This window comes from Oncorhynchus kisutch, linkage group LG26, assembly GCF_002021735.2.
Source record: "Oncorhynchus kisutch isolate 150728-3 linkage group LG26, Okis_V2, whole genome shotgun sequence".
NCBI lineage: Eukaryota > Metazoa > Chordata > Actinopteri > Salmoniformes > Salmonidae > Oncorhynchus > Oncorhynchus kisutch.
This window is the reverse complement of record NC_034199.2, coordinates 4,976,386-4,990,731: the sequence shown is the minus strand read 5'-3', so window position 1 is coordinate 4,990,731 and position 14,346 is coordinate 4,976,386.

Below are 14,346 nucleotides of genomic sequence, written 5' to 3'. Positions count from 1 at the left end.
TAAAGCCTTTGGACACCATAAAATGAAAATAATCAACAATGGTAAACTACTAATTCTTCACACATGGAATTAATGCAAATAATTCCCCTTTGTGAACATGCATTTTTTGGCTTCGAATTCAAAGATCCTTATTTCCTGCGTTGCTGTTATCCATGTTCTTCCTTTTTGTTTAGTTTGTTAGTAGGCTAATATAGAGGTTTAGCAGTTGTGGTCATGGGGAAGCCCAGCCCAGTCATAAGCCCATGTTATGCTTATGGTCATTACACTCGCTGAAAAGTATTTGCAATAGAGCTGCATTATCACCTTGACTCACAACAGTTAAAATAGTGTGGGGCTTGTAACATTAATTATTTCTGAAACTCAATATCAATAGGTGCAACCTGGACCTTTTTTATAACTTTAGAGTCAATGTTAGACTAACAGCTGCGTGGGGACAAAATCAAGCTGGGTCTCTCTTTTTGATTGAAGATCCAACTTGTTTTTTGGGCTGCTTACAATGGGCACAGCTGTTGTTTGCAACACTGTAAATAAACAGTAATGAATTTGGAGATCTGTGTACACAGGCACACACCATTCCCCGATGCCCTGTGAATGTAGCCTATGGCCTAGCCTATTTACATTGACCTCAGGTATTGACCTTACAGTAACAGCTGAAAGATTGACATAGAACAACAGGAGTCTAGACTGACTTGTTCTAATGTGACTGGGTTGGATTTATACCTAGCACCTTTTCCAGGTGCTCAAAAGGCTTTACATTGTATGGGGGAGGGGGGGACTCACCTCAACCCTTACAATACTTAGCACCCAGAAAGCTCAAAACACACTAACCTCCATTCAACTCACTATTCCCAGTGTATTCAGGAGTCTGATTTATTGTTCTGTACACAAATGTAGCAGTGACCAGGTACTCACCTCTGTAGACGTGCTGGACATCTCTCTCGTGATATGACACATGATGATGTTGCTAAGGTTCATTTTTGGCTGGTTTCCTGAATAAATAAATAAAAATCTACATAAGGAAAATATGCGAATTTGCCCAATAGTGGTGTTTCCACCAAACTGACATGTTGCAGATGACGCAGTGTGTACAAAATATTTTTCACGTACATTTTCATGTACCGAATAAAAATGGAATGTTCAAAGTGTTTTCATCACATGTTCAACTCTACTGATATTTTTTTCTCACAAAAACTGTAGCCTTTAATAGCAAATGTGCCTACTCTGGTCTTGGCACGTGCTCTCTAGCCAACAGCTAGCAGATACAGTAAGTATAGTGCGGGTAGCTCTGCGTTTAGGCTAGTCTACATGAAGAGATTATGGATAAGAAAACGTTTTTATTTGTCAAAACGGCAGTCAAGCATTGATCATCATGTCGCCAGAATAAGACCCTCAACATGTATTGGAAAAGAACATCAAGCTCATACCGTGTACTTTCACCACCCTGTGAAGTTCATTACTTATTGCATCTGTAGCCTAATTTGAAATGCATGGTTTTCCGAGTCCTAGTGGGAGGACCACATACCATGTCATTGCGTGACTCGTTACCACCGCCATTTCTCGCATTTTAACACATTTTATTGACACAAAAAGAACCCACCATGTCAAACAAATTATTTGTCAGCATTTATAACATTTTACCAAAACTTCCTGTTTCCATCACAGCTGTCGTGATCTTATATGGTATGACTTTACTCACATAATACTATAGCACCGTTTATACCTGGTGCTAACATGGCGCTAACGTCCTTTTTCCTGATCTTGTCCGCATTCTGATTCACCATGGGTTAGGGACAGGTGTTTTTTTTGTTACATGTTTTATCATTTTTTTGTCCGGTATTTCCAGCATTATCTACTGGGTTTGCTGCAGGCAGAAAATCATCGGAAATGCTCTTTAATTTACACTAGCTGTCTCCAATCAAATGTTCAATGTCTGGTTGTGCATTAGTGTTTGGTGGGGGGTTAGTGTTTGGTTGATTAAACCAGGGGAGGCGTAGCATACACATCTTTATTGCACAAAGCCTACTATTTGGTAGGGAATATTATTTCTATATCAGTGATTCTGCACCTCCCTTTGCTCAAGCTGATCCTCCTACAGACTCAATCGCTGATCTGAGGTTATAGAAATGGGGCAATTAGGACAGTTAAAGGGGAGAGACTATGAATCCTAAATATTTGAAACACTAAAATAATTGTATTTGGGACAAATCATTCACTAAACCCTAAACCTCAACTAAATATTGCAATAAATCATGTAGAAAGGTGACTAAACTGCTTGTAGTAACCCTGGATTGTAAACTGTTATGATCAAAACATGTTGATACAACAGTAGCTAAGATGGGGAGAAGCCTGTCCATAATAAAGTGTTGCTCTGCCTTCTTAACAACACTATAAACAAGGCAGGTCTGACAGGCCCTAGTTTTTTCACACCCCGGGACTTTTTCACACCCCACTCCTGTGGTCAGGTGCTACAAAGAGGGACTTGAAATTGGCTTGGGAACAGGGCAGTATAGCTGGCCCTTAAATGTACACAGAGAGCTAACATGAATAATATGCATGTCCATCTCTCCTGGCTCAAAGTAGAGGAGTGATTGACTTCATCAATACTTGTTTTTGTAAGAAGTGTTGACAAGCTGAATGCACCATGCTGTCTATGTAAAACTACTAGCACACAGCTAGTACAAACGCATACACACACAAACGCTAGCACACACACTCTACACACACATACATTGTAATATTGTTGTAAGGTGGTATTATACATTTTGCATTGTAGATATGTAGTGGTGTAATGTTATATGATGTACTGTTTTATATTTGGTTTTGTGTGTGTGATCTAAGTGCCTTAATGTGTTTGGAACCCAGGAAGAGTAGCTGCTGCCTTGTCAGATACAAATGCAACCAAAAAAGAAAAACAATTCAGAATCTGAATATCGCTTGAAAAAAGAGTGTGCTAATTCCTCGCTGGTACGCTCTTTGCAGTCAACAATATATTCTGCAAAACCTGCAATTTAGCATTAGATTATAAACAGAAAGACAAGATAGACAGCCATCTGAAATACATTTTAAAAACACAAACTACCGTAGAAGATTTTTGAGAATATCAATGAAATTCTTAGCATAAGGGGATGATAGCAATATTATAGGCATTTTTAATCCGAAAATGTAGCGGAAAATGTAGCAGAGGAAATGTATACTATTTTCAGAACGTAACTGGCTATCATTCACTATAAAAATAACAACCCAACAACTTGGGTACGCTTCTCCGCCTACACAAATCGCGCATAAAAGCGCCAGCAGTGGTGGAAAAAGCACCCAACTTTCATACTTGAGTAAAAGTAAAGATACCTTAATAGAAAATCAATCAAGTAAAAGTGAAAGTCACCCAATAAAATACTACTTGAGTAAAAGTGTAAAAGTATTTGGTTTTAAATATACTTAAATTTCAAAATGTAACAAGTACTTTTGGGTGTCAGGGAAATTATATGTATGAGTAAAAAGTACATAATTTTCTTTATGAATATAGAGAACTAAAAGTAAAAGTCGTCAAAATATAAATAGTGCAGTAAAGCACAGATACCCTGAAAAACTACTTAAAGTAGTACTTTCAAGTATTTTTACCAAAGTACTTTACACCACTGAGCGTCGGTACGGGAAAACGTTCATTAATAGCCTGGGTGTTTATTTATTTGCTTAAATCACTGAACACAACAGGCACTTATTAGAAAGGCTTCGATTTGAGCCAGGTTGTCACCCCCTGGCCATAGAGGCTTTTTATTCTCTATTTTGGTTAGGCCAGGGTGTGACTAGGGTGGGCATTCTATGTCCTTTTTTCTATGTTTTGATTTCTATGTCTTGGCCTGGTATGGTTCTCAATCAGGGACAGCTGTCTATCGTTGTCTCTGATTGAGAACCATACTTAGGTACCCTTTTCCCCCACCTGTTTTTTGGGAAGTTAACTTTGTAGTTGTTCACGGCACATAGCTTCACGGTTGTTTTTTGGGTTATTCATTTTGCCGGCGGCATTTTTAAATAAAGTTCAAATGTACGCTTACCATGCTGCACCTTGGTCCAGTACTTCAGCCAGCCGTGACAGAACTTCCCACCACCAACGGACCAAGCATCATGGTAAGGTGGACTCCTGGACATGGGAGGACGTTCTGGACGGCAAGGGAGTCTACACATGGGAGGAGATCCTGGCGGGAAGGGATCGCCTTCCATGGAAACAGGTGGAGGCAGCTAGGAGAGCAGAGGCAGCCGGAGAGAGGAACCAGTCATATGTGGGAACACGGCTGGCAAGGAAGCCCAATAGGCAGCCCCCTAATTTTTTGGGAGGGAGACACACGGGGAGTGTGGCCAAGTCAGGTAGGAGACCTGCGCCAACTCCCCGTGCTTACCGTGGAGAGAGATGGACCGGGCAGGCACCGTGTTATGCCTTGAGGCGCACGGTGTCCCTGGTGCGCAGGCATAGCCCGGTGCGGTACATAGCAGAGCCTCGTATCTGCCGGGCTAGGTTGGGCATCGAGCCAGATGCCATGAAGCCGGCTCAGCGCATTTGGTCTCCAGTGCGTCTCCTCGGGCCGGGGTACATGGCACCAGCCTTACGCATGGTGTCCCCGGTTCGCCAGCATAGCCCAGTGCGGGCTATTCCACCTCGCCGCACTGGCCTGGCTACGGGGAGCATTCAACCAGGTAAGGTTGGGCAGGCTTGCTGCTCGAGACCTCCTGTGCGCCTTCACGGTCCGGTCTATCCGGTTGCACCTCCACGCACCAGCCCTCCGGTGGCAGCCCCCCGCACCAGGCTGTCTCTCCGTCTCCTTCCTACAGAGTCTCCCGTCTGTCCGGAGCTGCCAGGGTCTCCCGTCTGTCCGGAGCTGCCAGGGTCTCCTGTCTGTCCGGAGCTGCCAGGGTCTCCCGTCTGTCCGGAGCTGCCAGACACCCACTCAGACCTCCCCTTTAGGTTTTAGGTTTTGCAGCCGGAGTCCGCACCTTTTTTGGGGGGGGTGTGGTACTTTCACATTCTGACCTTAGTTCCTTTGTTTTGACTTTTGTTTTAGTATGGTCAGGGCGTGAGTTGGGTGGGTTGTCTGTTTGTTTTTCTGTGTTTGGCCTGGTATGGTTCTCAATAAGAGGCAGCTGTCAATCGTTGTCCCTGATTGAGAACCATATTTAGGTAGCCTGTTTTCGATTGTGTTTTGTGGGTGGTTGTTTTCAGTCTTTGTGTGTCTTACAACAGACAGAACTGTTCCGGTTGTTTTGTTATTCAGTGTTCAGTTTACTTTATTAAAAAAGATGAACACGTACCACGCTGCGCATTGGTCCTCACCTTCTTCCACCGACAGCCGTTACACAGGTGTCTATTTCCTTAATACACACATCTTTTGGTCATTTGCATAGTTAATTGTTTAATTCCAACATACACATCTAGCATTTTAAAGCATTTCTTCATTTCCTGTACTAATGTGTTATTATTGACCACGTTTCCATCCACAGTAAAGTAATATTGTATACAAAAGAATCACAATAGCTGTGATGGAAACAGGAAGTTTCGATGCAATTTTATAATTATTGACAGATAATTAGTTCCTTTGACATGGTGGGACCTTTTTGTCTCTGTAAAATTAATTATTCCGGAAATGGTGGTGGAAAAATCTGATGTGCAAATGTTAATATAACAATCATAACGAAGTAAATTTGGAGTCACACGATGATATGGTGTGTGGTCCTCCCATTATGACTCGGGAAACCATGCAGTCTATTAGGCTACAGATTAAAGTTATGATGATGATAATGAGCTTGCTGCTTTCAAATAAATACCACGGGTCTTATTTTGGTGAAATGATGATCGATGCTTGACTGCCGTTTGATAAATAAAAATATTCTTACTATTATCCATAATCTCAGCATGTACTGTATCTGCGGGTTGTTGGCTAGAGCGCAGGTGCCAAGACAATAGTAGGCACAGTTGCTATTTAACCCAACAGTTTCTGTGACAAAACTATCGGTAGAGTAGAAAATGCGATGGAAACACATTGAACATTACATTTTTATTTTGTACATGAAAACATAGGTGGAAAAGTACATTTTGTGTGCATTGGTTAAATAAAGGTTGAAAAAAAATAAACTACGTCATCACGCACTGATTTTTATCCCAACAAGTCTGTTTTGTCCCATCAACTCCACCACTCCCCCTCTCCAGTGTTTGACATCTCCGGATTACTAACCACTGGTCCTGGCAATTTTCATTACGCACACCTGGCACCATCGTTACGCACACCTACGCCTCATTATGAGGCACACCTGGACTCACTTCACTGATTACCTCCCCTATATTTGTCACTCCCTTAGTTCCATTCTCCAGGCAGTATTGGTTTCATGTCCAGACCCTACTCTTGTTTTGGTTCATGCCATGGTTCTTGCCATGGTTCTTGTAGTATTAAATTCACCACCTGCCTTCTGACTCCCAGCGTCTCCATTAGACGTTTATTGGAAATGTACCACTGGTGGGAAATTACCACATTTTCTTTAAGCAGATTCTAGAATATTTGCATGAAAGTCTGGCCAATTTGATGGAAACCAAGCTAGTTACATTTACTTTGTCTTAAAAAATATATACAAATATTTTCCTTGACAGAATAATTATTATCCTCTTTGAACTGGTGCATTTTGGGCTGTTCTTACTTTTGCCACTAGGGGGGCGATAAGCCAATTTCTATTTTAATAAATTTTTTATTTCACCTTTATTTAACCAGGTACGCCAGTTGAGAACAGGTTCTCATTTACAACTGCGACCTGGCCAAGATAAAGCAAAGCAGTGCGACACAAACAACAACACAGAGTTACACATGGAATAAACAAATGTACAATAGGGAAAAAATCTACATACAGTGTGTGCAAATTAGGTAAGATCAGCGAGGTAAGGCAATAAATAGGCCGTAGTGGTGAAGTAATTACAATTAAACACTGTAGTGATAGATGTGCAGAAGATGAATGTGCAAGTAGAGATACAGGGGTGCAAAGAAGAAAATAATAATAATAACATGGGGATGAGGTAGTTGGGTGGGCTATATACAGATGGGCTATGTACAGGTGCAATGATCTGTGAGCTGCTCTGACAGCTTATGATTAAAGTTAGTGAGAGAGTTATGAGTCTCCAGCTTCAGAGATTTTTGCAATTCGTTCCAGTCATTGGCAGCAGAGAACTGGAAGGAAAGGCGGCCAATCGAGGAATAGGCTTTGGGGGTGACCAGTGAAATACACCTGCTGGAGTGCGTGCTACGGTTGGGGTGCTGCTATGGTAAGGGCCAGCCAACGAGAGCATACAGGTCGCAGTGGTGGGTAGTATATGGGGCTTGGTGACAAAACAGATGGCACTGTGATAGACTGCGTCCAATTTGCTGAGTAGAGTGTTGGAGGCTATTTTATAAATGACATCGCCAAAGTCAAGGATCGGTAGGATAGCCAGTTTTATGAGGGTATGTTTGGTGGCATGCGTGAAGGATGCTTTGTTGCGAAATAGGAAGCTGATTCTAGATATCATTTTGGATTGGAGATGCTTAATGTGAGTCTGGAAAGAGAGTTTACAGTCTAACCAGACACCTAGGTATTTGTAGTTGTCCACATATTCTAAGTCAGAACTGTCAAGAGTAGTGATGCTAGACGGGTGGGCAGGTGTGGGCAGCGATCAGTTGAAGAGCATGCATTAAGTTTTACTTGCATTTAAGAGCAGTTGGAGGCCACGGAAGGAGAGTTATGTGGCATTGAAGATCGTCTGAAGGTTAGTTAACACAGTGTCCAAAGAAGGGCCAGAAGTATACAGAATGGTGTTGTCTGCAAAGAGGTGGATCAGAGAATCACCAGCAGCAAGAGCAACATCTACCAGATTGCGTAGTGGAGAAGGTACGGTGGGATTCAAAATGGTCGGTGATGTGTTTGTTAACTTGACAATCGAAGACCTTAGAAAGGCAGGGTAGGACAGATATAGGTCTGTAACCTTTTGGTTCTACAGTGTATCCCCCTTTGAAGAGGGAGATGACCCAACAGCTTTCCAATCTTTGGGGATCTCAGACGATACGAAAGAGAGGTTGAACAGGCTAGTAATAGGGGTTGCAACAATTCCAGCTGATAATTTTTTGGAAAGAGAGGGTCCAGATTGTCTAGCCCAGCTGATTTGTAGGGATCCAGATTTTGCAGCTCTTTCAGAACATCAGCTGTCTTCTGGATTTGGGTTAAGGAGAAGCAGGGGAGGGGGAGCTTGGGCAAGTTGCTGCAGGGGGTGCTAAGATGTTGGCTGCGGTAGGGATAGCCAGGTGGAAATCATGGCCAGCCATAGAAAAATGCCAGGGCACAGCTGGGGGCAGAAGGTGGTCTATAACAGGCGGTGAGAGACTTGTTTCTGGAAAGGTGGATTTTTAGAAGTAGAAGCTCAAATTGTTTGGACACAGACCTGGATAGTATGACAGAAGTCTGTAGGCTCTCTCTGCAATAGATTGGAACTCCGCCCCCTTTCACAGTTCTATCTTGTCAGAAGATGTTATAGTTAGGGATGAAAATTTCAGGATTTTTGGTGGCCTTCCTAAGCCAGGATTCAGATATGGCTAGGAAACCAAGGCTTTTACGGTTACAGAAATCAAGAAATGAGAGTGCCTGCGGAATGGGGGTGGAGCTAGGCGCTGCAGGGCCTGGATTAACCTCTACATCACCAGAGGAACAGAGGAGGAGTAGGATAAGGGTACGGCTAAAGGTTATAGGAACTGGTTGTCTAGTGCGTTCGGAAGAGAGAGTAAAAGGAACAGGTTTCTGGGTGCGGAAGAATAGATTCAAGGCATAATGTACAGACAAGGTTATGGTAGGATGTGAATACAGTGGAGGTAAACCTAGGCATTGAGTGACGATGATAGAGGTTTTGTCTCTAGAGACATCATTTACACCAGGTGAGGTCACCGCATGTGTGGGAGGTGAAACAAAATGGCTAGCTAAGGCATCTTGAGCAGGGCTGGAGGCTCTGCAGTGAAATAAGACAATAATCCCTAACCAAAACAGCAATGGACAAGGCATATTGACATTAGGTTAGAGGCATGCGTAGCCGAGTGATCATAAGGACCAGTGGGAGGCTAGGCGAGCTGGAGACACGGCGAATCAGACCGCTAGCGGGCCGGGGCTTATGGGGGACTTCGCGACAGACGAAGTCTGTTGTAGCCCCCTCGGACGGTTACGTCGGCAGACCAGTCGTGTTGGATTGGTAGTGCTCCGTGTATGGGTCTGTACTCTCGAAGTTGTTGTTTGTTTTTATGCTTGCCAGTTAGCTAGCAGTTCTCATCTGTTGAAATAACAATGAGACTATATACAGGCAGTACTGGTACCGTCAACGTACAGGGGAATTAGGCAATTGAGTTAATTTTGGTAGGGGTAAAAGTGACTAGACAATCAGGATAGATATTAAACAGAGTAGCAGCAGTGTGTGTCTATGTGTGTGTGAGAGCTGGTGCATGAGCATTAGTGGAAATGAAATGGTAAATGCAAATAGTCAGGGAGGCCATTTGATTAACTGTTCAGCAGTCTTATGGCTGTTTAGGAGCCTTTTTGTCCCAGACTTGGCACTCCGGTACCGCTTTCTAAGCAGTAAAAGAGAGAACAGTCTATGACTTGGGTGGCTGGCATCTTTGACAATTTTTAGGGCCTTTCTCTGATACCGCCTACTATAGAGGCCCTAGATGGCAGGGAGCTTGGTCCCAGGGACGTACTGGGCCGTACGCACTTCCCTTTGTAGTGCCTTACAATCGGATGCCAAGCAGTTACCATACCATGATAGGCCCTTAGTAATGTGGATACCGAGGAACTTGAAGCTCGCCCCGATGTGAGATCTCTGTTGATCACCTGTTTGTATCTGTTTGTTTCCCTGATTTTTCCCCGCATTCCCAGCATATGGCACTCGTCAATTCAGTCGCAGCTGGGAATTTTATCAACAGAGCATTAGCCATTAGTTTAGGGATCCCCATTATTCCTGTAGTTAGACCTTTCCCGGTTCACACTCTGGATAGTCGACCATTAGGGTCCGGGCTAATCAGGGAAGCCACCATCTCCCTGACCATGGAGACGCAGGGGGGTCACGAGGAGAAAATCAGTCTCTTTCTCATTTACTGTCCTGCGTTTCCCGTGGAACTAGGCCTTCCCTGGTTAGCTCTTCATAACCCCACTATTTCCTGGCAATAGAGGGAGAGAGAGAATAAAGTAGACGGCACGGGTCAAAATTTTGATTTATGACCCTGTGTCCATGATTACGTATACATGTCCAAATATGGGCCTCCAGCCAGGACATCCTGTTCCTGTGGTCACGTGTTAGAGGGTGTGTTATTTTATATCTATATTGCATCCTTTGAAGTTGTCATGCTGATTGATGTCTAGGGACCTGGTTGAACTGGGGGGGTTCTGTGTTTGAACTTTTGAAAGAGTATGGCCCCACACCCCCAGTTTTATTGCCCTTATGGTTGTTATCTAATGAAGCAGGAATGCCCGGGGTATTGGCTGTGGCAGACGCATTATAAATAAAAGTCCAGAACAAGGCATGCGACCCCAGAACAGTAAACAAGATTTTAAACATGGATTTTGTGATCAGTGGCAAAGCTGTGATGACTGTAACAACGGAAGCAGGACCGCGGCTGAAACATAGAGAAAGGGCCAAGTATAATGCCGAAATATACGATGGACCAAAAAAGCAGTTTCTAAGTGTGTATAGAACCCAGATACCGCCCACAACTGCGCTGAAAGATCAAGTGCTGATGTCTATTGGACAGCAATGGGGGTATCTGTTTGATTACTTGGCCTGTAGAGTGAACCTCTATACGGTAGCCGAAGGAGAATAATATACCGACCAGACATTAGGAGTGGACTATGGGGTTGAAGACTGGACGGTTTTTCGCCAGGTTTTGTGTCCCGAACTGAGACTTATCACCAAGGGGTATAGCTTGTTCACAGGCTACGAGACCCGTTGGGAAGGTACCCCTGACTCCTCAGGAAGAGTATTTCACAGGGTGAAAATGCAAAGAAAGAATGGACTTCCATGTGGCTGCGTGGAGTTCTATATCAGCAACGAGGAAATCCGCAACCAAAACATTCGTGATGGAGTGGGGATTTTAGGTTGCTCATGCTTATTCCTTTTAAAAGTTGGGATTTAATGGAATTGAAAATGTTGGAGTTGTTGGACGCTCTGTTTGTACAGAGCCAACAGCGACAGAGCATTGTTCATGTAAGGAAGTGCATAATATATACGAATCCCGAGGATTATGATTCAAAGGAGCCCCAAGAAGATGTATTCTCAGAAGGGTCATCTCCCGAAGAAAACTAAGTACGCGGCTGCATTAACCACGCCCTGATACCCAGAGGGCTGGTTCAACAATAAAAGGAGGGTCCTTAAAACCTACAGTTCTTCACTTACGCATTAACCACCCCCTACATGTACACAGCCTGAGGACGTGTTTGATGGGGTGGTCAGTACTATTTTTGTGGACACCATCAAGGCCTCTGTAGCCACGCTTTTAGACGTGGTGATTGGAGAGTATATACGAGAAAAATGCATCGGTCGTGAGATCAATCACCCCAGCCAGCGCAGGCATCCATGCCTATACGACCCCCCAAGATACTACTTCTTACTACTTAATTTAATTGTAACATGTATCATATTTGTTGTTTATATACTTATATAGCGGATGTGTGTGTTTTAAAAATTCAGCGACACAAGCCTGTTAATCTAAACCAAATATACAGGGTGTTGCATGATGTGATCATTGAGAAAACGGGGACATGTATCCTGCAACGAATTCTGAATTGTCTGTATACGTAATACATAATGTTTTCTAGAAGATAAAAATCCAAAAAATGAAAATGAAATGTTGTCGTTAATTGAAAGTGGCTCATTAACATTATTGTACCTCAGAGAGGCAAGAAGGATGGCGGAGCAGATGTTGAAAAACATTTATTATAATCCCTCTAACCCTGGGTCTTATGGGGGTAAGGAACGTTTACAGAGAGCTATAGCCGAAGAAACAGGTAGCCGGTTAAGCGATGCTAAAGTGAATGATATCAGAGCAGGATGCGCACACTCTACATAAACCTGTAAGAAAACAATTTCCAAGAAGTATAATTTGTCCCAATTTCAGGTGGATCTATGTGACATGCAGACCTTTGCAGATAAAAATGATGGAAATCGCTACATGCTCTAAAATAGCTTTTGTCAGGGTCTTAAAAAATAAGAGCGGGGCAAAGGTGACCTGGGCCTTTGACTCTATCTTGAAGGATGGAGGAGCCCCCAAGAAAGTGCAGACTGATGGCGGAAAATAATTTTTTAATAATACTTTTCAGAAAATCATGAAGAAGCACAATATAGTACATTTTGCTACAGGCTTGGATTTGAAAGCTTCAGTTGTTGAACGCTTTAACAGAACTCTGAAGGAGCGGATGTGGCGCTATTTTACAGCTCACAACACGCATAGATATATCGATATAGTTCAAGATTTAGTAATGGGTTACAACAATAGTTACCATAAGAGTATACGGATGAAACCCTCTCAGGTATCTTCTGACAACTTATTTCAAGTCTTTAAAAATCTGTATGGTTTGTTCCCCCTTCGCCGTAAGAATTATTATTTTTTAAATTCATTGTGGGGGACTTGGTGCGTATATCCAAGTTGAGGGGTGTTTTCGACAAAAAATATGAGCAAGGCTACAGCGATGAGTTGTTCACGGTTACCGAATGTCTGCCGTGCATACCCCAGGTCTACAAATTAAAAGATTATGACAGGGAACTTACAGTTGGGTAAAGACAAAGTCTTTCACGTGGAGGAGATTCTAGATCAAAAGAGAGAAAAGGGTCAAAAATGGGTGCTGGAACTATAACTTGCCCCAAAAGTTCAACAGTTGGGTATTAGGGCAGGATGTGGTGGAGGCATCGGGGGTTAATTTAAACCCTCATGCATGATAAAATACACCATAATTCGCGTGTACACAAGAGTGCATCATGGAACACAGCGGATTCTACCTGACTCTCCCCAGTATTGCGTCCGCACATGTATATCGTAATAATCAGAGTTCGAATTATACAACCAATTTTCCAAAGCCTATAGAGTTATCAGAGGCCTGGGAAGTAGGTCTCAGCGAGATTACATACCCCCATAGCTGGTATAATATCAAAGATAAGGACCGTGATTTTTATTGTAAAAAGTTATCGGAACCTGCAAAACTTATTAAGGTTAAAAAAGGGTTCTATAGAACCGTTGACAGGATCGTCTCCGAGTTGAATGAACGCCTATCACTGAACAATATGGAAATATTCCTGATGTACACCCCTATACATAAACGTGTACAAATCTGAGGAGATGCTGCCTGGGGAATAAAGACTGGCGGTAATTTAGCCGACATGTTGGACGCATGTGAAAGATAAATTATTCCCATTCCCTGCGGATATACATGCAGGATTTTACAACATATTTGTGTATACCGACATCATATTCTATCAAAGGGTCGGAGACAGATGTGTGCCACTCCTGTGAACGGTTCATAGAGACGGAAAGGATGGGGACATAGTCACTGTCACCTACGACAAACCACACTACGTACCTGTAAGCAAGAAATATATTGAAAACATTCTTGTTGACCTTAAAACGGATCAGAACAAAAACATAGAATTTACTTATGGTAAAACAATTGTAAAAATCCACTTTAGACCCACCAAAACCTCTCTACATATATAATATTAGTATTATATATTTTATATACATAATACAAAAAAATAAAAAGGGTTATGGAACACCGACATCTCGACCCTAACCGTTATGTCTCATACTATGTTGATCAAGTGGGTAATGGGTTACCAGGCTATTATGGATCCCCAACCATGTACGGTTCGGGGATAGGAGGTATATTTCGTAACCTCTTTAGGATGGTTTTACCGTTTATGATGAGAGGCCTCAGCATAGCCAAACCGCATTTAAAATCAGCAGCAAAAAATATAGTAAGTGATGTTGTAGCCAATGCTTTGACCAGAAGGGCGTCACCAGATGTCGAGCGTCAAGAAGGCTCGGGGCTGATGACGTTGTCTCGAAGACCAAAAAAGAGACCCCCGGGTATAAGGCGCAGGCTTGCGCCTAAAAAACGACGGTTAACGGTTAAAATAAACTCAGTTAGTCAAAGACGAGGTAAAGTGAGGAGGTCTGGACCAAAAACAGTAAAAAGAATACTCTGAAGTATTTTCTAAAAGAACAAGCACCATGGCTCTTTTACACTGCATTTCCTCTGAAGCAATAAAGACAGAGCTCAATCTTTTCACGGACCCCTTAACCCAACATTCAGTAGAGA